General features: G+C 39.4%; 15 non-coding genes across 15 annotated transcripts; all 15 read right to left on the bottom strand.

Annotated features, from left to right (window-relative positions):
* Positions 1–82: 82 nt before the first annotated feature.
* LOC138983366 (U1 spliceosomal RNA) lies at positions 83–248 on the bottom strand. The gene has a single exon (XR_011461104.1). It is a non-coding gene; the product is annotated as a U1 spliceosomal RNA (small nuclear RNA).
* A 963-nt stretch (positions 249–1,211) lies between these two features.
* LOC138983364 (U1 spliceosomal RNA) lies at positions 1,212–1,377 on the bottom strand. Its single transcript, XR_011461102.1, has one exon. It is a non-coding gene; the product is annotated as a U1 spliceosomal RNA (small nuclear RNA).
* A 963-nt stretch (positions 1,378–2,340) lies between these two features.
* Positions 2,341–2,506, bottom strand: LOC138983363 (U1 spliceosomal RNA). Its single transcript, XR_011461101.1, has one exon. It is a non-coding gene; the product is annotated as a U1 spliceosomal RNA (small nuclear RNA).
* A 964-nt stretch (positions 2,507–3,470) lies between these two features.
* Positions 3,471–3,636, bottom strand: LOC138983387 (U1 spliceosomal RNA). Its single transcript, XR_011461124.1, has one exon. It is a non-coding gene; the product is annotated as a U1 spliceosomal RNA (small nuclear RNA).
* Positions 3,637–4,599: 963 nt separating this feature from the next.
* Positions 4,600–4,765, bottom strand: LOC138983362 (U1 spliceosomal RNA). Its single transcript, XR_011461100.1, has one exon. It is a non-coding gene; the product is annotated as a U1 spliceosomal RNA (small nuclear RNA).
* Positions 4,766–5,729: 964 nt separating this feature from the next.
* Positions 5,730–5,895, bottom strand: LOC138983380 (U1 spliceosomal RNA). Its single transcript, XR_011461117.1, has one exon. It is a non-coding gene; the product is annotated as a U1 spliceosomal RNA (small nuclear RNA).
* A 964-nt stretch (positions 5,896–6,859) lies between these two features.
* LOC138983386 (U1 spliceosomal RNA) lies at positions 6,860–7,025 on the bottom strand. The gene has a single exon (XR_011461123.1). It is a non-coding gene; the product is annotated as a U1 spliceosomal RNA (small nuclear RNA).
* A 964-nt stretch (positions 7,026–7,989) lies between these two features.
* LOC138983385 (U1 spliceosomal RNA) lies at positions 7,990–8,155 on the bottom strand. Its single transcript, XR_011461122.1, has one exon. It is a non-coding gene; the product is annotated as a U1 spliceosomal RNA (small nuclear RNA).
* A 963-nt stretch (positions 8,156–9,118) lies between these two features.
* Positions 9,119–9,284, bottom strand: LOC138983361 (U1 spliceosomal RNA). The gene has a single exon (XR_011461099.1). It is a non-coding gene; the product is annotated as a U1 spliceosomal RNA (small nuclear RNA).
* Positions 9,285–10,248: 964 nt separating this feature from the next.
* On the bottom strand, positions 10,249–10,414 carry LOC138983360 (U1 spliceosomal RNA). Its single transcript, XR_011461098.1, has one exon. It is a non-coding gene; the product is annotated as a U1 spliceosomal RNA (small nuclear RNA).
* A 964-nt stretch (positions 10,415–11,378) lies between these two features.
* On the bottom strand, positions 11,379–11,544 carry LOC138983384 (U1 spliceosomal RNA). Its single transcript, XR_011461121.1, has one exon. It is a non-coding gene; the product is annotated as a U1 spliceosomal RNA (small nuclear RNA).
* A 964-nt stretch (positions 11,545–12,508) lies between these two features.
* LOC138983383 (U1 spliceosomal RNA) lies at positions 12,509–12,674 on the bottom strand. The gene has a single exon (XR_011461120.1). It is a non-coding gene; the product is annotated as a U1 spliceosomal RNA (small nuclear RNA).
* Positions 12,675–13,637: 963 nt separating this feature from the next.
* Positions 13,638–13,803, bottom strand: LOC138983382 (U1 spliceosomal RNA). The gene has a single exon (XR_011461119.1). It is a non-coding gene; the product is annotated as a U1 spliceosomal RNA (small nuclear RNA).
* Positions 13,804–14,766: 963 nt separating this feature from the next.
* On the bottom strand, positions 14,767–14,932 carry LOC138983447 (U1 spliceosomal RNA). Its single transcript, XR_011461175.1, has one exon. It is a non-coding gene; the product is annotated as a U1 spliceosomal RNA (small nuclear RNA).
* A 963-nt stretch (positions 14,933–15,895) lies between these two features.
* LOC138983393 (U1 spliceosomal RNA) lies at positions 15,896–16,061 on the bottom strand. Its single transcript, XR_011461130.1, has one exon. It is a non-coding gene; the product is annotated as a U1 spliceosomal RNA (small nuclear RNA).
* Between the last annotated feature and the right edge of the window lie 6,067 nt (positions 16,062–22,128).

Raw genomic sequence — 22,128 nt, 5'->3', positions numbered from 1 at the left:
AAAAAATGTATTTGACTTGGTTTAATGAGCATATAAATTGTGAGTGGGGAGGGTGGACTTTTCATTTTCATTGTTTCACTTGCAGGGGATAGCGCGAACGCAGTCCCCCTCACCAAGAAATTACACACTCGAGTCATCAACATTTGTGATGATCGTAGGGGTCAGCCCGCCCGTGTAGTGCAATGGACAGGCCTCGCCCCAGGAGTACCCCCTTGTTGATCAAGGTGTCTCCCGTGCCAGGTAAGTATGCCACATTCGGAAACACCACAAACCCCGACCCAAAGCAATTTCTCAAACTGCTGTGGTGTTGTTCACACATATACTTTTCTTGAATATCTTTTTTAATCCTATTATTATTAGAAATACTTCAGCCAAACCTAACATGTGTAGATAGTTACAAATGCATGTAGTAATGTTGATTTTAAATATTCACATGACTACAATATTTTGTTGATTAATATTAAAACATAGCCCTGTCCTGGAAAATATGTTCAGAACAGCTACTATGCTCAGGACAGCAACTATGCTCAAGACAACTATAATGTCTATTGTTAGCAACCAATCAGATCTGAGTACTTCTCAGTGTATCTCTAAAGATTGCGGCTTAATAAATATTGTCTTACATTAGTTAATTATTGTCTTTTAGAATCAGTAATCATACGTTCACCACACCTATAAAACGCTACATTTTGTTTAATTGCTGGTGCCCTATTTCAGCGAGTTAAAATGAGCATTGCTATTTGATCACAAGGAGCCACAATGGAAATACCCTTTCAGTTAAGACAACTCTTTCGAGAAAACATTAAAAATCAAGATGGATGACTTCCCTTGATAGACAGGGTTCTCTTCGCTCCTTGTTTCTTTTATGCGTGTTTCTCCATCCATTCTTCAACGCTTTCCCTTGACCTTTGTTCCTCTTTATGCATTTCCCACGCCTGAACATGTACTGCCTACTCCTTGACTTCTTAGACCGTCTGAGACCTCCGGCTTATCAAAACGGTCTCAATCATATCAGAATGTAACAATAAACCCAAACAAGTGGACAGATTGTACCCTTTTTATTTTTATTGATTTTTTTACAGATGGAAATACTGATTTTTCCTTAAATCTAAGATCCTTTTTCAATTAAAAAAAATGTATTTGACTTGGTTTAATGAGCATATAAATTGTGAGTGGGGAGGGTGGACTTTTCATTTTCATTGTTTCACTTGCAGGGGATAGCGCGAACGCAGTCCCCCTCACCAAGAAATTACACACTCGAGTCATCAACATTTGTGATGATCGTAGGGGTCAGCCCGCCCGTGTAGTGCAATGGACAGGCCTCGCCCCAGGAGTACCCCCTTGTTGATCAAGGTGTCTCCCGTGCCAGGTAAGTATGCCACATTCGGAAACACCACAAACCCCGACCCAAAGCAATTTCTCAAACTGCTGTGGTGTTGTTCACACATATACTTTTCTTGAATATCTTTTTTAATCCTATTATTATTAGAAATACTTCAGCCAAACCTAACATGTGTAGATAGTTACAAATACATGTAGTAATGTTGATTTTAAATATTCACATGACTACAATATTTTGTTGATTAATATTAAAACATAGCCCTGTCCTGGAAAATATGTTCAGAACAGCTACTATGCTCAGGACAGCAACTATGCTCAAGACAACTATAATGTCTATTGTTAGCAACCAATCAGATCTGAGTACTTCTCAGTGTATCTCTAAAGATTGCGGCTTAATAAATATTGTCTTACATTAGTTAATTATTGTCTTTTAGAATCAGTAATCATACGTTCACCACACCTATAAAACGCTACATTTTGTTTAATTGCTGGTGCCCTATTTCAGCGAGTTAAAATGAGCATTGCTATTTGATCACAAGGAGCCACAATGGAAATACCCTTTCAGTTAAGACAACTCTTTCGAGAAAACATTAAAAATCAAGATGGATGACTTCCCTTGATAGACAGGGTTCTCTTCGCTCCTTGTTTCTTTTATGCGTGTTTCTCCATCCATTCTTCAACGCTTTCCCTTGACCTTTGTTCCTCTTTATGCATTTCCCACGCCTGAACATGTACTGCCTACTCCTTGACTTCTTAGACCGTCTGAGACCTCCGGCTTATCAAAACGGTCTCAATCATATCAGAATGTAACAATAAACCCAAACAAGTGGACAGATTGTACCCTTTTTATTTTTATTGATTTTTTTACAGATGGAAATACTGATTTTTCCTTAAATCTAAGATCCTTTTTCAATTAAAAAAAATGTATTTGACTTGGTTTAATGAGCATATAAATTGTGAGTGGGGAGGGTGGACTTTTCATTTTCATTGTTTCACTTGCAGGGGATAGCGCGAACGCAGTCCCCCTCACCAAGAAATTACACACTCGAGTCATCAACATTTGTGATGATCGTAGGGGTCAGCCCGCCCGTGTAGTGCAATGGACAGGCCTCGCCCCAGGAGTACCCCCTTGTTGATCAAGGTGTCTCCCGTGCCAGGTAAGTATGCCACATTCGGAAACACCACAAACCCCGACCCAAAGCAATTTCTCAAACTGCTGTGGTGTTGTTCACACATATACTTTTCTTGAATATCTTTTTTAATCCTATTATTATTAGAAATACTTCAGCCAAACCTAACATGTGTAGATAGTTACAAATACATGTAGTAATGTTGATTTTAAATATTCACATGACTACAATATTTTGTTGATTAATATTAAAACATAGCCCTGTCCTGGAAAATATGTTCAGAACAGCTACTATGCTCAGGACAGCAACTATGCTCAAGACAACTATAATGTCTATTGTTAGCAACCAATCAGATCTGAGTACTTCTCAGTGTATCTCTAAAGATTGCGGCTTAATAAATATTGTCTTACATTAGTTAATTATTGTCTTTTAGAATCAGTAATCATACGTTCACCACACCTATAAAACGCTACATTTTGTTTAATTGCTGGTGCCCTATTTCAGCGAGTTAAAATGAGCATTGCTATTTGATCACAAGGAGCCACAATGGAAATACCCTTTCAGTTAAGACAACTCTTTCGAGAAAACATTAAAAATCAAGATGGATGACTTCCCTTGATAGACAGGGTTCTCTTCGCTCCTTGTTTCTTTTATGCGTGTTTCTCCATCCATTCTTCAACGCTTTCCCTTGACCTTTGTTCCTCTTTATGCATTTCCCACGCCTGAACATGTACTGCCTACTCCTTGACTTCTTAGACCGTCTGAGACCTCCGGCTTATCAAAACGGTCTCAATCATATCAGAATGTAACAATAAACCCAAACAAGTGGACAGATTGTACCCTTTTTATTTTTATTGATTTTTTTACAGATGGAAATACTGATTTTTCCTTAAATCTAAGATCCTTTTTCAATTAAAAAAAAATGTATTTGACTTGGTTTAATGAGCATATAAATTGTGAGTGGGGAGGGTGGACTTTTCATTTTCATTGTTTCACTTGCAGGGGATAGCGCGAACGCAGTCCCCCTCACCAAGAAATGACACACTCGAGTCATCAACATTTGTGATGATCGTAGGGGTCAGCCCGCCCGTGTAGTGCAATGGACAGGCCTCGCCCCAGGAGTACCCCCTTGTTGATCAAGGTGTCTCCCGTGCCAGGTAAGTATGCCACATTCGGAAACACCACAAACCCCGACCCAAAGCAATTTCTCAAACTGCTGTGGTGTTGTTCACACATATACTTTTCTTGAATATCTTTTTTAATCCTATTATTATTAGAAATACTTCAGCCAAACCTAACATGTGTAGATAGTTACAAATGCATGTAGTAATGTTGATTTTAAATATTCACATGACTACAATATTTTGTTGATTAATATTAAAACATAGCCCTGTCCTGGAAAATATGTTCAGAACAGCTACTATGCTCAGGACAGCAACTATGCTCAAGACAACTATAATGTCTATTGTTAGCAACCAATCAGATCTGAGTACTTCTCAGTGTATCTCTAAAGATTGCGGCTTAATAAATATTGTCTTACATTAGTTAATTATTGTCTTTTAGAATCAGTAATCATACGTTCACCACACCTATAAAACGCTACATTTTGTTTAATTGCTGGTGCCCTATTTCAGCGAGTTAAAATGAGCATTGCTATTTGATCACAAGGAGCCACAATGGAAATACCCTTTCAGTTAAGACAACTCTTTCGAGAAAACATTAAAAATCAAGATGGATGACTTCCCTTGATAGACAGGGTTCTCTTCGCTCCTTGTTTCTTTTATGCGTGTTTCTCCATCCATTCTTCAACGCTTTCCCTTGACCTTTGTTCCTCTTTATGCATTTCCCACGCCTGAACATGTACTGCCTACTCCTTGACTTCTTAGACCGTCTGAGACCTCCGGCTTATCAAAACGGTCTCAATCATATCAGAATGTAACAATAAACCCAAACAAGTGGACAGATTGTACCCTTTTTATTTTTATTGATTTTTTTACAGATGGAAATACTGATTTTTCCTTAAATCTAAGATCCTTTTTCAATTAAAAAAAATGTATTTGACTTGGTTTAATGAGCATATAAATTGTGAGTGGGGAGGGTGAACTTTTCATTTTCATTGTTTCACTTGCAGGGGATAGCGCGAACGCAGTCCCCCTCACCAAGAAATTACACACTCGAGTCATCAACATTTGTGATGATCGTAGGGGTCAGCCCGCCCGTGTAGTGCAATGGACAGGCCTCGCCCCAGGAGTACCCCCTTGTTGATCAAGGTGTCTCCCGTGCCAGGTAAGTATGCCACATTCGGAAACACCACAAACCCCGACCCAAAGCAATTTCTCAAACTGCTGTGGTGTTGTTCACACATATACTTTTCTTGAATATCTTTTTTAATCCTATTATTATTAGAAATACTTCAGCCAAACCTAACATGTGTAGATAGTTACAAATACATGTAGTAATGTTGATTTTAAATATTCACATGACTACAATATTTTGTTGATTAATATTAAAACATAGCCCTGTCCTGGAAAATATGTTCAGAACAGCTACTATGCTCAGGACAGCAACTATGCTCAAGACAACTATAATGTCTATTGTTAGCAACCAATCAGATCTGAGTACTTCTCAGTGTATCTCTAAAGATTGCGGCTTAATAAATATTGTCTTACATTAGTTAATTATTGTCTTTTAGAATCAGTAATCATACGTTCACCACACCTATAAAACGCTACATTTTGTTTAATTGCTGGTGCCCTATTTCAGCGAGTTAAAATGAGCATTGCTATTTGATCACAAGGAGCCACAATGGAAATACCCTTTCAGTTAAGACAACTCTTTCGAGAAAACATTAAAAATCAAGATGGATGACTTCCCTTGATAGACAGGGTTCTCTTCGCTCCTTGTTTCTTTTATGCGTGTTTCTCCATCCATTCTTCAACGCTTTCCCTTGACCTTTGTTCCTCTTTATGCATTTCCCACGCCTGAACATGTACTGCCTACTCCTTGACTTCTTAGACCGTCTGAGACCTCCGGCTTATCAAAACGGTCTCAATCATATCAGAATGTAACAATAAACCCAAACAAGTGGACAGATTGTACCCTTTTTATTTTTATTGATTTTTTTACAGATGGAAATACTGATTTTTCCTTAAATCTAAGATCCTTTTTCAATTAAAAAAAAATGTATTTGACTTGGTTTAATGAGCATATAAATTGTGAGTGGGGAGGGTGGACTTTTCATTTTCATTGTTTCACTTGCAGGGGATAGCGCGAACGCAGTCCCCCTCACCAAGAAATGACACACTCGAGTCATCAACATTTGTGATGATCGCAGGGGTCAGCCCGCCCGTGTAGTGCAATGGACAGGCCTCGCCCCAGGAGTACCCCCTTGTTGATCAAGGTGTCTCCCGTGCCAGGTAAGTATGCCACATTCGGAAACACCACAAACCCCGACCCAAAGCAATTTCTCAAACTGCTGTGGTGTTGTTCACACATATACTTTTCTTGAATATCTTTTTTAATCCTATTATTATTAGAAATACTTCAGCCAAACCTAACATGTGTAGATAGTTACAAATACATGTAGTAATGTTGATTTTAAATATTCACATGACTACAATATTTTGTTGATTAATATTAAAACATAGCCCTGTCCTGGAAAATATGTTCAGAACAGCTACTATGCTCAGGACAGCAACTATGCTCAAGACAACTATAATGTCTATTGTTAGCAACCAATCAGATCTGAGTACTTCTCAGTGTATCTCTAAAGATTGCGGCTTAATAAATATTGTCTTACATTAGTTAATTATTGTCTTTTAGAATCAGTAATCATACGTTCACCACACCTATAAAACGCTACATTTTGTTTAATTGCTGGTGCCCTATTTCAGCGAGTTAAAATGAGCATTGCTATTTGATCACAAGGAGCCACAATGGAAATACCCTTTCAGTTAAGACAACTCTTTCGAGAAAACATTAAAAATCAAGATGGATGACTTCCCTTGATAGACAGGGTTCTCTTCGCTCCTTGTTTCTTTTATGCGTGTTTCTCCATCCATTCTTCAACGCTTTCCCTTGACCTTTGTTCCTCTTTATGCATTTCCCACGCCTGAACATGTACTGCCTACTCCTTGACTTCTTAGACCGTCTGAGACCTCCGGCTTATCAAAACGGTCTCAATCATATCAGAATGTAACAATAAACCCAAACAAGTGGACAGATTGTACCCTTTTTATTTTTATTGATTTTTTTACAGATGGAAATACTGATTTTTCCTTAAATCTAAGATCCTTTTTCAATTAAAAAAAAATGTATTTGACTTGGTTTAATGAGCATATAAATTGTGAGTGGGGAGGGTGGACTTTTCATTTTCATTGTTTCACTTGCAGGGGATAGCGCGAACGCAGTCCCCCTCACCAAGAAATGACACACTCGAGTCATCAACATTTGTGATGATCGTAGGGGTCAGCCCGCCCGTGTAGTGCAATGGACAGGCCTCGCCCCAGGAGTACCCCCTTGTTGATCAAGGTGTCTCCCGTGCCAGGTAAGTATGCCACATTCGGAAACACCACAAACCCCGACCCAAAGCAATTTCTCAAACTGCTGTGGTGTTGTTCACACATATACTTTTCTTGAATATCTTTTTTAATCCTATTATTATTAGAAATACTTCAGCCAAACCTAACATGTGTAGATAGTTACAAATACATGTAGTAATGTTGATTTTAAATATTCACATGACTACAATATTTTGTTGATTAATATTAAAACATAGCCCTGTCCTGGAAAATATGTTCAGAACAGCTACTATGCTCAGGACAGCAACTATGCTCAAGACAACTATAATGTCTATTGTTAGCAACCAATCAGATCTGAGTACTTCTCAGTGTATCTCTAAAGATTGCGGCTTAATAAATATTGTCTTACATTAGTTAATTATTGTCTTTTAGAATCAGTAATCATACGTTCACCACACCTATAAAACGCTACATTTTGTTTAATTGCTGGTGCCCTATTTCAGCGAGTTAAAATGAGCATTGCTATTTGATCACAAGGAGCCACAATGGAAATACCCTTTCAGTTAAGACAACTCTTTCGAGAAAACATTAAAAATCAAGATGGATGACTTCCCTTGATAGACAGGGTTCTCTTCGCTCCTTGTTTCTTTTATGCGTGTTTCTCCATCCATTCTTCAACGCTTTCCCTTGACCTTTGTTCCTCTTTATGCATTTCCCACGCCTGAACATGTACTGCCTACTCCTTGACTTCTTAGACCGTCTGAGACCTCCGGCTTATCAAAACGGTCTCAATCATATCAGAATGTAACAATAAACCCAAACAAGTGGACAGATTGTACCCTTTTTATTTTTATTGATTTTTTTACAGATGGAAATACTGATTTTTCCTTAAATCTAAGATCCTTTTTCAATTAAAAAAAAATGTATTTGACTTGGTTTAATGAGCATATAAATTGTGAGTGGGGAGGGTGGACTTTTCATTTTCATTGTTTCACTTGCAGGGGATAGCGCGAACGCAGTCCCCCTCACCAAGAAATGACACACTCGAGTCATCAACATTTGTGATGATCGTAGGGGTCAGCCCGCCCGTGTAGTGCAATGGACAGGCCTCGCCCCAGGAGTACCCCCTTGTTGATCAAGGTGTCTCCCGTGCCAGGTAAGTATGCCACATTCGGAAACACCACAAACCCCGACCCAAAGCAATTTCTCAAACTGCTGTGGTGTTGTTCACACATATACTTTTCTTGAATATCTTTTTTAATCCTATTATTATTAGAAATACTTCAGCCAAACCTAACATGTGTAGATAGTTACAAATACATGTAGTAATGTTGATTTTAAATATTCACATGACTACAATATTTTGTTGATTAATATTAAAACATAGCCCTGTCCTGGAAAATATGTTCAGAACAGCTACTATGCTCAGGACAGCAACTATGCTCAAGACAACTATAATGTCTATTGTTAGCAACCAATCAGATCTGAGTACTTCTCAGTGTATCTCTAAAGATTGCGGCTTAATAAATATTGTCTTACATTAGTTAATTATTGTCTTTTAGAATCAGTAATCATACGTTCACCACACCTATAAAACGCTACATTTTGTTTAATTGCTGGTGCCCTATTTCAGCGAGTTAAAATGAGCATTGCTATTTGATCACAAGGAGCCACAATGGAAATACCCTTTCAGTTAAGACAACTCTTTCGAGAAAACATTAAAAATCAAGATGGATGACTTCCCTTGATAGACAGGGTTCTCTTCGCTCCTTGTTTCTTTTATGCGTGTTTCTCCATCCATTCTTCAACGCTTTCCCTTGACCTTTGTTCCTCTTTATGCATTTCCCACGCCTGAACATGTACTGCCTACTCCTTGACTTCTTAGACCGTCTGAGACCTCCGGCTTATCAAAACGGTCTCAATCATATCAGAATGTAACAATAAACCCAAACAAGTGGACAGATTGTACCCTTTTTATTTTTATTGATTTTTTTACAGATGGAAATACTGATTTTTCCTTAAATCTAAGATCCTTTTTCAATTAAAAAAAATGTATTTGACTTGGTTTAATGAGCATATAAATTGTGAGTGGGGAGGGTGAACTTTTCATTTTCATTGTTTCACTTGCAGGGGATAGCGCGAACGCAGTCCCCCTCACCAAGAAATTACACACTCGAGTCATCAACATTTGTGATGATCGTAGGGGTCAGCCCGCCCGTGTAGTGCAATGGACAGGCCTCGCCCCAGGAGTACCCCCTTGTTGATCAAGGTGTCTCCCGTGCCAGGTAAGTATGCCACATTCGGAAACACCACAAACCCCGACCCAAAGCAATTTCTCAAACTGCTGTGGTGTTGTTCACACATATACTTTTCTTGAATATCTTTTTTAATCCTATTATTATTAGAAATACTTCAGCCAAACCTAACATGTGTAGATAGTTACAAATACATGTAGTAATGTTGATTTTAAATATTCACATGACTACAATATTTTGTTGATTAATATTAAAACATAGCCCTGTCCTGGAAAAATATGTTCAGAACAGCTACTATGCTCAGGACAGCAACTATGCTCAAGACAACTATAATGTCTATTGTTAGCAACCAATCAGATCTGAGTACTTCTCAGTGTATCTCTAAAGATTGCGGCTTAATAAATATTGTCTTACATTAGTTAATTATTGTCTTTTAGAATCAGTAATCATACGTTCACCACACCTATAAAACGCTACATTTTGTTTAATTGCTGGTGCCCTATTTCAGCGAGTTAAAATGAGCATTGCTATTTGATCACAAGGAGCCACAATGGAAATACCCTTTCAGTTAAGACAACTCTTTCGAGAAAACATTAAAAATCAAGATGGATGACTTCCCTTGATAGACAGGGTTCTCTTCGCTCCTTGTTTCTTTTATGCGTGTTTCTCCATCCATTCTTCAACGCTTTCCCTTGACCTTTGTTCCTCTTTATGCATTTCCCACGCCTGAACATGTACTGCCTACTCCTTGACTTCTTAGACCGTCTGAGACCTCCGGCTTATCAAAACGGTCTCAATCATATCAGAATGTAACAATAAACCCAAACAAGTGGACAGATTGTACCCTTTTTATTTTTATTGATTTTTTTACAGATGGAAATACTGATTTTTCCTTAAATCTAAGATCCTTTTTCAATTAAAAAAAATGTATTTGACTTGGTTTAATGAGCATATAAATTGTGAGTGGGGAGGGTGAACTTTTCATTTTCATTGTTTCACTTGCAGGGGATAGCGCGAACGCAGTCCCCCTCACCAAGAAATTACACACTCGAGTCATCAACATTTGTGATGATCGTAGGGGTCAGCCCGCCCGTGTAGTGCAATGGACAGGCCTCGCCCCAGGAGTACCCCCTTGTTGATCAAGGTGTCTCCCGTGCCAGGTAAGTATGCCACATTCGGAAACACCACAAACCCCGACCCAAAGCAATTTCTCAAACTGCTGTGGTGTTGTTCACACATATACTTTTCTTGAATATCTTTTTTAATCCTATTATTATTAGAAATACTTCAGCCAAACCTAACATGTGTAGATAGTTACAAATACATGTAGTAATGTTGATTTTAAATATTCACATGACTACAATATTTTGTTGATTAATATTAAAACATAGCCCTGTCCTGGAAAATATGTTCAGAACAGCTACTATGCTCAGGACAGCAACTATGCTCAAGACAACTATAATGTCTATTGTTAGCAACCAATCAGATCTGAGTACTTCTCAGTGTATCTCTAAAGATTGCGGCTTAATAAATATTGTCTTACATTAGTTAATTATTGTCTTTTAGAATCAGTAATCATACGTTCACCACACCTATAAAACGCTACATTTTGTTTAATTGCTGGTGCCCTATTTCAGCGAGTTAAAATGAGCATTGCTATTTGATCACAAGGAGCCACAATGGAAATACCCTTTCAGTTAAGACAACTCTTTCGAGAAAACATTAAAAATCAAGATGGATGACTTCCCTTGATAGACAGGGTTCTCTTCGCTCCTTGTTTCTTTTATGCGTGTTTCTCCATCCATTCTTCAACGCTTTCCCTTGACCTTTGTTCCTCTTTATGCATTTCCCACGCCTGAACATGTACTGCCTACTCCTTGACTTCTTAGACCGTCTGAGACCTCCGGCTTATCAAAACGGTCTCAATCATATCAGAATGTAACAATAAACCCAAACAAGTGGACAGATTGTACCCTTTTTATTTTTATTGATTTTTTTACAGATGGAAATACTGATTTTTCCTTAAATCTAAGATCCTTTTTCAATTAAAAAAAAATGTATTTGACTTGGTTTAATGAGCATATAAATTGTGAGTGGGGAGGGTGGACTTTTCATTTTCATTGTTTCACTTGCAGGGGATAGCGCGAACGCAGTCCCCCTCACCAAGAAATGACACACTCGAGTCATCAACATTTGTGATGATCGTAGGGGTCAGCCCGCCCGTGTAGTGCAATGGACAGGCCTCGCCCCAGGAGTACCCCCTTGTTGATCAAGGTGTCTCCCGTGCCAGGTAAGTATGCCACATTCGGAAACACCACAAACCCCGACCCAAAGCAATTTCTCAAACTGCTGTGGTGTTGTTCACACATATACTTTTCTTGAATATCTTTTTTAATCCTATTATTATTAGAAATACTTCAGCCAAACCTAACATGTGTAGATAGTTACAAATGCATGTAGTAATGTTGATTTTAAATATTCACATGACTACAATATTTTGTTGATTAATATTAAAACATAGCCCTGTCCTGGAAAATATGTTCAGAACAGCTACTATGCTCAGGACAGCAACTATGCTCAAGACAACTATAATGTCTATTGTTAGCAACCAATCAGATCTGAGTACTTCTCAGTGTATCTCTAAAGATTGCGGCTTAATAAATATTGTCTTACATTAGTTAATTATTGTCTTTTAGAATCAGTAATCATACGTTCACCACACCTATAAAACGCTACATTTTGTTTAATTGCTGGTGCCCTATTTCAGCGAGTTAAAATGAGCATTGCTATTTGATCACAAGGAGCCACAATGGAAATACCCTTTCAGTTAAGACAACTCTTTCGAGAAAACATTAAAAATCAAGATGGATGACTTCCCTTGATAGACAGGGTTCTCTTCGCTCCTTGTTTCTTTTATGCGTGTTTCTCCATCCATTCTTCAACGCTTTCCCTTGACCTTTGTTCCTCTTTATGCATTTCCCACGCCTGAACATGTACTGCCTACTCCTTGACTTCTTAGACCGTCTGAGACCTCCGGCTTATCAAAACGGTCTCAATCATATCAGAATGTAACAATAAACCCAAACAAGTGGACAGATTGTACCCTTTTTATTTTTATTGATTTTTTTACAGATGGAAATACTGATTTTTCCTTAAATCTAAGATCCTTTTTCAATTAAAAAAAAATGTATTTGACTTGGTTTAATGAGCATATAAATTGTGAGTGGGGAGGGTGGACTTTTCATTTTCATTGTTTCACTTGCAGGGGATAGCGCGAACGCAGTCCCCCTCACCAAGAAATGACACACTCGAGTCATCAACATTTGTGATGATCGTAGGGGTCAGCCCGCCCGTGTAGTGCAATGGACAGGCCTCGCCCCAGGAGTACCCCCTTGTTGATCAAGGTGTCTCCCGTGCCAGGTAAGTATGCCACATTCGGAAACACCACAAACCCCGACCCAAAGCAATTTCTCAAACTGCTGTGGTGTTGTTCACACATATACTTTTCTTGAATATCTTTTTTAATCCTATTATTATTAGAAATACTTCAGCCAAACCTAACATGTGTAGATAGTTACAAATACATGTAGTAATGTTGATTTTAAATATTCACATGACTACAATATTTTGTTGATTAATATTAAAACATAGCCCTGTCCTGGAAAATATGTTCAGAACAGCTACTATGCTCAGGACAGCAACTATGCTCAAGACAACTATAATGTCTATTGTTAGCAACCAATCAGATCTGAGTACTTCTCAGTGTATCTCTAAAGATTGCGGCTTAATAAATATTGTCTTACATTAGTTAATTATTGTCTTTTAGAATCAGTAATCATACGTTCACCACACCTATAAAACGCTACATTTTGTTTAATTGCTGGTGCCCTATTTCAGCGAGTTAAAATGAGCATTGCTATTTGATCACAAGGAGCCACAATGGAAATACCCTTTCAGTTAAGACAACTCTTTCGAGAAAACATTAAAAATCAAGATGGATGACTTCCCTTGATAGACAGGGTTCTCTTCGCTCCTTGTTTCTTTTATGCGTGTTTCTCCATCCATTCTTCAACGCTTTCCCTTGACCTTTGTTCCTCTTTATGCATTTCCCACGCCTGAACATGTACTGCCTACTCCTTGACTTCTTAGACCGTCTGAGACCTCCGGCTTATCAAAACGGTCTCAATCATATCAGAATGTAACAATAAACCCAAACAAGTGGACAGATTGTACCCTTTTTATTTTTATTGATTTTTTTACAGATGGAAATACTGATTTTTCCTTAAATCTAAGATCCTTTTTCAATTAAAAAAAATGTATTTGACTTGGTTTAATGAGCATATAAATTGTGAGTGGGGAGGGTGAACTTTTCATTTTCATTGTTTCACTTGCAGGGGATAGCGCGAACGCAGTCCCCCTCACCAAGAAATGACACACTCGAGTCATCAACATTTGTGATGATCGTAGGGGTCAGCCCGCCCGTGTAGTGCAATGGACAGGCCTCGCCCCAGGAGTACCCCCTTGTTGATCAAGGTGTCTCCCGTGCCAGGTAAGTATGCCACATTCGGAAACACCACAAACCCCGACCCAAAGCAATTTCTCAAACTGCTGTGGTGTTGTTCACACATATACTTTTCTTGAATATCTTTTTTAATCCTATTATTATTAGAAATACTTCAGCCAAACCTAACATTTGTAGATAGTTACAAATGCATGTAGTAATGTTGATTTTAAATATTCACATGACTACAATATTTTGTTGATTAATATTAAAACATAGCCCTGTCCTGGAAAATATGTTCAGAACAGCTACTATGCTCAGGACAGCAACTATGCTCAAGACAACTATAATGTCTATTGTTAGCAACCAATCAGATCTGAGTACTTCTCAGTGTATCTCTAAAGATTGCGGCTTAATAAATATTGTCTTACATTAGTTAATTATTGTCTTTTAGAATCAGTAATCATACGTTCACCACACCTATAAAACGCTACATTTTGTTTAATTGCTGGTGCCCTATTTCAGCGAGTTAAAATGAGCATTGCTATTTGATCACAAGGAGCCACAATGGAAATACCCTTTCAGTTAAGACAACTCTTTCGAGAAAACATTAAAAATCAAGATGGATGACTTCCCTTGATAGACAGGGTTCTCTTCGCTCCTTGTTTCTTTTATGCGTGTTTCTCCATCCATTCTTCAACGCTTTCCCTTGACCTTTGTTCCTCTTTATGCATTTCCCACGCCTGAACATGTACTGCCTACTCCTTGACTTCTTAGACCGTCTGAGACCTCCGGCTTATCAAAACGGTCTCAATCATATCAGAATGTAACAATAAACCCAAACAAGTGGACAGATTGTACCCTTTTTATTTTTATTGATTTTTTTACAGATGGAAATACTGATTTTTCCTTAAATCTAAGATCCTTTTTCAATTAAAAAAAATGTATTTGACTTGGTTTAATGAGCATATAAATTGTGAGTGGGGAGGGTGGACTTTTCATTTTCATTGTTTCACTTGCAGGGGATAGCGCGAACGCAGTCCCCCTCACCAAGAAATTACACACTCGAGTCATCAACATTTGTGATGATCGTAGGGGTCAGCCCGCCCGTGTAGTGCAATGGACAGGCCTCGCCCCAGGAGTACCCCCTTGTTGATCAAGGTGTCTCCCGTGCCAGGTAAGTATGCCACATTCGGAAACACCACAAACCCCGACCCAAAGCAATTTCTCAAACTGCTGTGGTGTTGTTCACACATATACTTTTCTTGAATATCTTTTTTAATCCTATTATTATTAGAAATACTTCAGCCAAACCTAACATGTGTAGATAGTTACAAATACATGTAGTAATGTTGATTTTAAATATTCACATGACTACAATATTTTGTTGATTAATATTAAAACATAGCCCTGTCCTGGAAAATATGTTCAGAACAGCTACTATGCTCAGGACAGCAACTATGCTCAAGACAACTATAATGTCTATTGTTAGCAACCAATCAGATCTGAGTACTTCTCAGTGTATCTCTAAAGATTGCGGCTTAATAAATATTGTCTTACATTAGTTAATTATTGTCTTTTAGAATCAGTAATCATACGTTCACCACACCTATAAAACGCTACATTTTGTTTAATTGCTGGTGCCCTATTTCAGCGAGTTAAAATGAGCATTGCTATTTGATCACAAGGAGCCACAATGGAAATACCCTTTCAGTTAAGACAACTCTTTCGAGAAAACATTAAAAATCAAGATGGATGACTTCCCTTGATAGACAGGGTTCTCTTCGCTCCTTGTTTCTTTTATGCGTGTTTCTCCATCCATTCTTCAACGCTTTCCCTTGGCCTTTGTTCCTCTTTATGCATTTCCCACGCCTGAACATGTACTGCCTACTCCTTGACTTCTTAGACCGTCTGAGACCTCCGGCTTATCAAAACGGTCTCAATCATATCAGAATGTAACAATAAACCCAAACAAGTGGACAGATTGTACCCTTTTTATTTTTATTGATTTTTTTACAGATGGAAATACTGATTTTTCCTTAAATCTAAGATCCTTTTTCAATTAAAAAAAATGTATTTGACTTGGTTTAATGAGCATATAAATTGTGAGTGGGGAGGGTGGACTTTTCATTTTCATTGTTTCACTTGCAGGGGATAGCGCGAACGCAGTCCCCCTCACCAAGAAATTACACACTCGAGTCATCAACATTTGTGATGATCGTAGGGGTCAGCCCGCACGTGTAGTGCAATGGACAGGCCTCGCCCCAGGAGTACCCCCTTGTTGATCAAGGTGTCTCCCGTGCCAGGTAAGTATGTCACATTCGGAAACACCACAAACCCCGACCCAAAGCAATTTCTCAAACTGCTGTGGTGTTGTTCACACATATACTTTTCTTGAATATCTTTTTATATTTAGTCAAGTTTTGACTAAATATTTTAACATCGAGGGGGAATCGAAACGAGGGTCGTGGTGTATGTGTGTCTGTCTGTCTGTGCGTGTGTGTGTGTGTGTGTGTGTGTGTGTGTGTGTGTAGAGCGATTCAGACTAAACTACTGGACCGATCTTTATGAAATTTGACATGAGAGTTCCTGGGTATGAAATCCCCGAACGTTTTTTTCATTTTTTTGATAAATGTCTTTGATGACGTCATATCCGGCTTTTCGTGAAAGTTGAGGCGGCACTGTCACGCCCTCATTTTTCAACCAAATTGGTTCAAATTTTGGTCAAGTAATCTTCGACGAAGCCCGGACTTCGGTATTGCATTTCAGCTTGGTGGCTTAAAAATTAATTAATGACTTTGGTCATTAAAAATCTGAAAATTGTGAAAAAAAATAAAAATTTATAAAACGATCCAAATTTACGTTTAACTTATTCTCCATCATTTGCTGATTCCAAAAACATATAAATATGTTATATTCGGATTAAAAACAAGCTCTGAAAATTAAATATATAAAAATTATTATCAAAATTAAATATTCCAAATCAATTTAAAAACAGTTTCATCTTATTCCTTGTCGGTTCCTGATTCCAAAAACATATAGATATGATATGTTTGGATTAAAAACACGCTCAGAAAGTTAAAACGAAGAGAGGTACAGAAAAGCGTGCTATGCAGCATAGCGTAACCACTACCCCGCTCTTCTTGTCAATTTCACTGCCTATGCCGTGAGCGGTGGACCACGAGTATACGGTCTTGCTGCGTTGCATTGCGTTCAGTTTCATTCTGTGAGTTCGACAGCTACTTGACTAAATATTGTATTTTCGCCTTACGCGACTTGTTTAATCCTATTTTAGAAATACTTCAGCCAAACCTAACATGTGTAGATAGTTACAAATACTTCTTGTACTGCCTACTCCTTGACTTCTTAGAGTGGCCGTCTGAGACCTCAGGCTTATCAAAACGGTCTCAACTTGTATCAGAATGTACTTTTTTCATTTTTGGCTCACGTAAGTGTAGCCTAGATGCGATGCTAACTTTTGTCTGTCTGTGCGTGCGTGCGTGCGTATGTATGTATGTCTGTGGTAGAAACTTTAACATTTGACTGAACACCGAAATACTAATTTTACCTGGTTGTTATTCAAGCAACAGCTTTAAAGTATTGAAGCAATGATCAACATTTCGTCGGCACGTATGTAGTTAAAGTGTGTGTCCAATGAAAACGGGTGGTGGACGTGGTTTATTATTTTTTTTTTTTGGGGGGGGGGGGGGGGTAAAAACAGCTGACAGGTCGGGGTTAAGGTTAGGTCAGATCGCGTGAAGGATTGTGGTATAGATCTAGTTATCACCGAGCTGCAGTTCGCCGATTCGGAGAAGACGACTCATGATTTCACATTGTTCGGTTTCGTAGCTCCAGAAAAATAGATAAAGAAGATTTCCTACAGGTTAATCTGCACAGCGTGTTTCCAGTGTCTGCGCGAGGAAGCGCTGTCGAAAGCGCAGTGTCGATCTGGCCATGTGGTAGTCGTGTCCCCGTAACTTGAGTAGGCTACAGACAGACAGATCTAGTGTCTCGCACTCTTGCACCGTGTCACCTATGCTTACTGTGTGTGTGTGTATGTGTGACGGAGTGATTGAGTTTGTGTTACTGTTTGTCGATTTCTTACGTGAGCATTGAAGGCTTCGCCTCTTGTTATTGATTTTTTTTACAGATGGAAATACTGATTTTTCCTTAAATCTAAGATCCTTTTCAATTAAAAAAAAAGGTATTTAATTTGACTTGCTTTAATGAGCATATAAATTGTGAGTGGGGGGGGGGGGGGTGGACTTTTGATTAACTTGCAATGAGCGGCACTAGAATGACCAAAATGAAACATGGAAAATATATGGAGTAACTTAGTTTTCTGGGTAGTTATTGAAGTGACTTATATAAAGAAATGAAAAAATTGCGAAAACTAAAGGACATAGATTGCCGTCGCTATGGAAACTGGCATACACAGCGCCATATTGGATTTCTGGGAAATGGTTTTACAACATCATACATCAGAAATGCTTAATATTTGGCACAAAGTCAAAGATACATAAGACTTTTATCGACAATCATATAGAACGATATTTTGACAAAAAAACTAATTTTTGAAATAAAGATTAATGAATAAGCAGTTAGAAAATCATTAATCCTTAATACAAAAATTAATTCAAATTTAGTCAAAATATCGTTCTATATGATTGCAGATACAAGTCATGTGTATCCTTGTGCCAAATATTATGCATGTCTGATGTATGATGTTGCTGTAAAACCATTTCCTAGAAATCCAATATGGCAGCTGTTTCCATAGCAACATTAGTATTTCAATTTTTTCTATTTATTTGTATAAGTCTCTTCAATAACTACCCAGAAAACTAGGTTATTCCATGTATTGTCACGCTCATAAGAAAAATACCTATCTCAGTGTTAGGCATTTCTGTAGTGAAACTACAGGGGAAGCTACTGGAAGGGTATCTATCATGCATGTGTTAGAGAGTACAACCTCTCAGACCATCGGAAACCATTGCCACGGTAACTTGAGCAAAACTGCCGATCTCCTTTCTTGAGTTAGGCAATTTTTCTTTGTGATACAGGAAGACTTGTTTTGAGAATGTGAAAGTATGCAAAAGCTCTCTCTGTGCCGATTAAAAATATTGCTGTCAGCTCTTTATCTCACGTTTATCCAGCTGTCACCACTCAAGATGGGCAGCTTACAACTTACAACTAAAATGATAGGCAGATTGATCAGAAACAAAAGAAAGTTTTTTGCGTTTTTCTCAAAACATAAAAAAAGGACATAGGCAATCATCTTATGAGCGTGACGGTATTCTCCAAGTTTAATTTTACTGCCGCTCATTGTAAACCAATGCATGTAGTATCGATTCGACGAGGAGAACGAAGTTTTGGTAGTGTCTGACGAGTCACATCGGAGTCGAGGGTAAGACAAAGGAAAACCGGCCGCGGAACCGGCGTCCACGACACCGTGACCTACTTTTTGCTGGGGTGTGGTGAGTGTTCACGGTAGGTAGGCAATACTTTTGACTGACACTTCTTCATGGGGAATCCAATCTCTAGGATACCACAACTTTCTCAGCAGTCGCCTTGTAGCTCGTGTATTTTGTAGCAAAATTCGGTCAGCATAATTATTGAAAAGGGGTGATACATGCCGGGAGCTGATCGTCTTACGCACACTGTCGAAGTGACCGAGCAGCAGCCACTCATAATAGTCGCAGAAAAGGGGGGAAGTTGGTGCTAGTAAAGGCCGGGGGCATGTTGTAATTTGCCTGGTCACGTTTACAGGGATAGGAGATGGACACCGCAGTCAATTTTGGTACAGCACGACAATTTGGAAAACACGACGGTTTCGTTTTGCCATGTAAGGGTAAATTAAAGGAAGGGAGGTAACTACCGGATAACAGAGTACCCGTCATAGGGGGTCACAAGTTACCTCCCATGTAGTGCTGTACTGTTTTCAATGGGAACTAAGGAATTCGAGGACACAGTGATTACTAATAATGAAGGAAAAGCAATCACAATAAGTTTGAAAAGTTTAATATCAAACGCAGACATGTTTTTAATTGTCGAATTTAGGGGGGACAAGTTCTACTAAAAACTACTTGGGCAAGAACCTTAAATAATTAGGGGGGGGGGCTAAAGCTGTGGTCTCATCGGGCTGGACCTTGCCGCTACAGAAACGGCAGAAGGAAGAACAACACTGGGTTCTAACACGGTAATTCAACTAGTTATAGTCTGAGTGTTACAGATGTCTGGGAGAGGACGACCTCAACGCCGGGGGGGCTGGCAGGCGACCAGCCAGACTGAGGTCACGCAGCCCAGTGCAGCAGCAAACAGGGCCGAGTGGGCATGGGCAGCCAGGACCGAGCCAGCGAGACGGAGACCATGGGCAGCCGGGAGCGAGACTGTGGCCCTGGGCGGCCGGGCCCGAGCCAGCGAGACTGGTGGGTTGATGGGCGAGAGACCAGACAGGATGCGACAACATCGTCGGATGCCCGCACTCCAGCGCCCACGAGCGGAACCGATCCAAGTACACGGGAATTACGTGAGAGGCTGAGATTTTTGGAAGACGCTTTCGAGAAAGGGGCGGAAGGACACAGGGGTCATAGAATGGACCACCTCTCTATAACAGTGGCACATGATGTCAGAAGAAAGATTGTGGAGGGGAAATCCATCGACCTGGCAATTCTCCTTGCCAAATCCTTTATGGACAGGCAAGAGGACAGGCAGACAGTGGCCTATGTCTTGGAGTTCCGTATTGGAGCTGCAACTACAGCTGTCATAAGCGGTAGGACAATGGAAGAGAAAAAGATATTGGGAAGGTGGAAATCACAAGCCGTACGGGTATACATAAGGGTATAACTTAGGGAACCCAGTGACACAAGATGGCGGATTTTCACAGGTTTCGTAAATTGGGCAAGTTGTTAAAATCAATTCGCAACAATAACAAGTGTTCATCTGAAGGGGGGGGGGGGGGGTAAGTTAGGCGTATAATAGAATAACTTTTCATTTTAAGTTAATCTAGCAGTTGCTGTAACATAAGCAACGACAGCCGGTGCCTCGCCGCAGATGGTGTACACCTCAGCGAGTGGGGCAACACACTCTTTGTTGCGAACTTAGAGAGACAGCTCATAGGTATAATTAGGGCGGGCAGATGTGGGGTAAATTGCTAGCAATTTGTTGGCATAAGATAGACATGGCCACAGGCGAAAGTAATTCTGCTTGGAAGCACACACTATTCAGTAACTTTAACGATATCTGCAGGATCAGTAACTTTAACGATATCTGCAGGATCCTCCCAGGATTGAGCCCTTACAAAAGGCCATGTTGTTGTGGCCTGGTTCAGTGGAGGAGGGTCCTGTGGCTGCACCATTACCGACCTGTATCCATTGCTAGTCTTTCTCCCCCTGTGAGAGCCAGGGGTTGGCGTGCTAAACAGAGTGATTTGGTTGGTGGACTCCACCAGATTACTTCTGCAAGTATAGTACGTAATGGGCAAAACAGAGCTGAGACGTCAGCCAGGGGCCTGCTGATTCGCTGGTACAGATGAGGGCAATTGGATACAGAGAAGCGGAGGGGGTGCATTTCTAAATTTTGTGTTTAAAAAAGTGGATAATTGCTGCCTGTGGTTATGTCTATCTCCCCACTCTGCGCCCGATTATGCCAAAAAGTATTAACCTGATTGAACAACAATATGTTTGTTTTGAACTTATGTAATTGTGGCTGAGGAATAGTGACTCAGAACAGCTAAATGTTTGATTGTGCATGGATAGGTCAGGGTTTTTTTTGCTTAAAGAGGAATGTACAGCAGCAAGTTTGTTGCTCGTGGAATTTTGAACCCCAGTCAGGGGAGTTTGTGGACGTGTGGATACACATGTGTATATACCAGCTCAATAAATGTTGGAAATGTTACTACCAGGGTGAAGTTTTAGATGGTGCGGTATGAGGATGGAAGTGGTGTACGTGTGTATTGTGTAAATATGCGAGAGTGGTGTCGCGACATAAAGACATTTAAGCCTCAATCTTAAATGTTGTTATGTCGGGCGAACGACGTACTCCTGTATGCTGAATTGGTTTTATTCCTATTCAGCAGGCTACTGTGTCAGCATTTTGGGTTATTCTCAAACAGCTTGGTCGGGAGACAAAACACCCTGGATGATAGACCAGCACCGAAATTGGGACGCAATTTCTAGCTCCAGTTTTCTTCAATTTTCTAGCTATACTAGTCACCTTGGTTTTGCTCGACCTACAACAGTAGCATAGCAGTTTCAATTTAAAACCACCCACCCACCCTTCTATAAGTTAAGGATAATTTTAATTTTATTTTAGTCAATTAAGTAAAAGGGGTTGAATCTCATTACAACGTGTTTTGGTTTTGTTGTTGTTTTTGTTTGTTGTTT

Source organism: Littorina saxatilis, linkage group LG12 (genome assembly GCF_037325665.1).
Source record: "Littorina saxatilis isolate snail1 linkage group LG12, US_GU_Lsax_2.0, whole genome shotgun sequence".
In the NCBI taxonomy this organism is placed as follows: domain Eukaryota; kingdom Metazoa; phylum Mollusca; class Gastropoda; order Littorinimorpha; family Littorinidae; genus Littorina; species Littorina saxatilis.
Note: the sequence above shows the minus strand (reverse complement) of the source record. Positions and strands in the feature narration are given on the sequence as shown.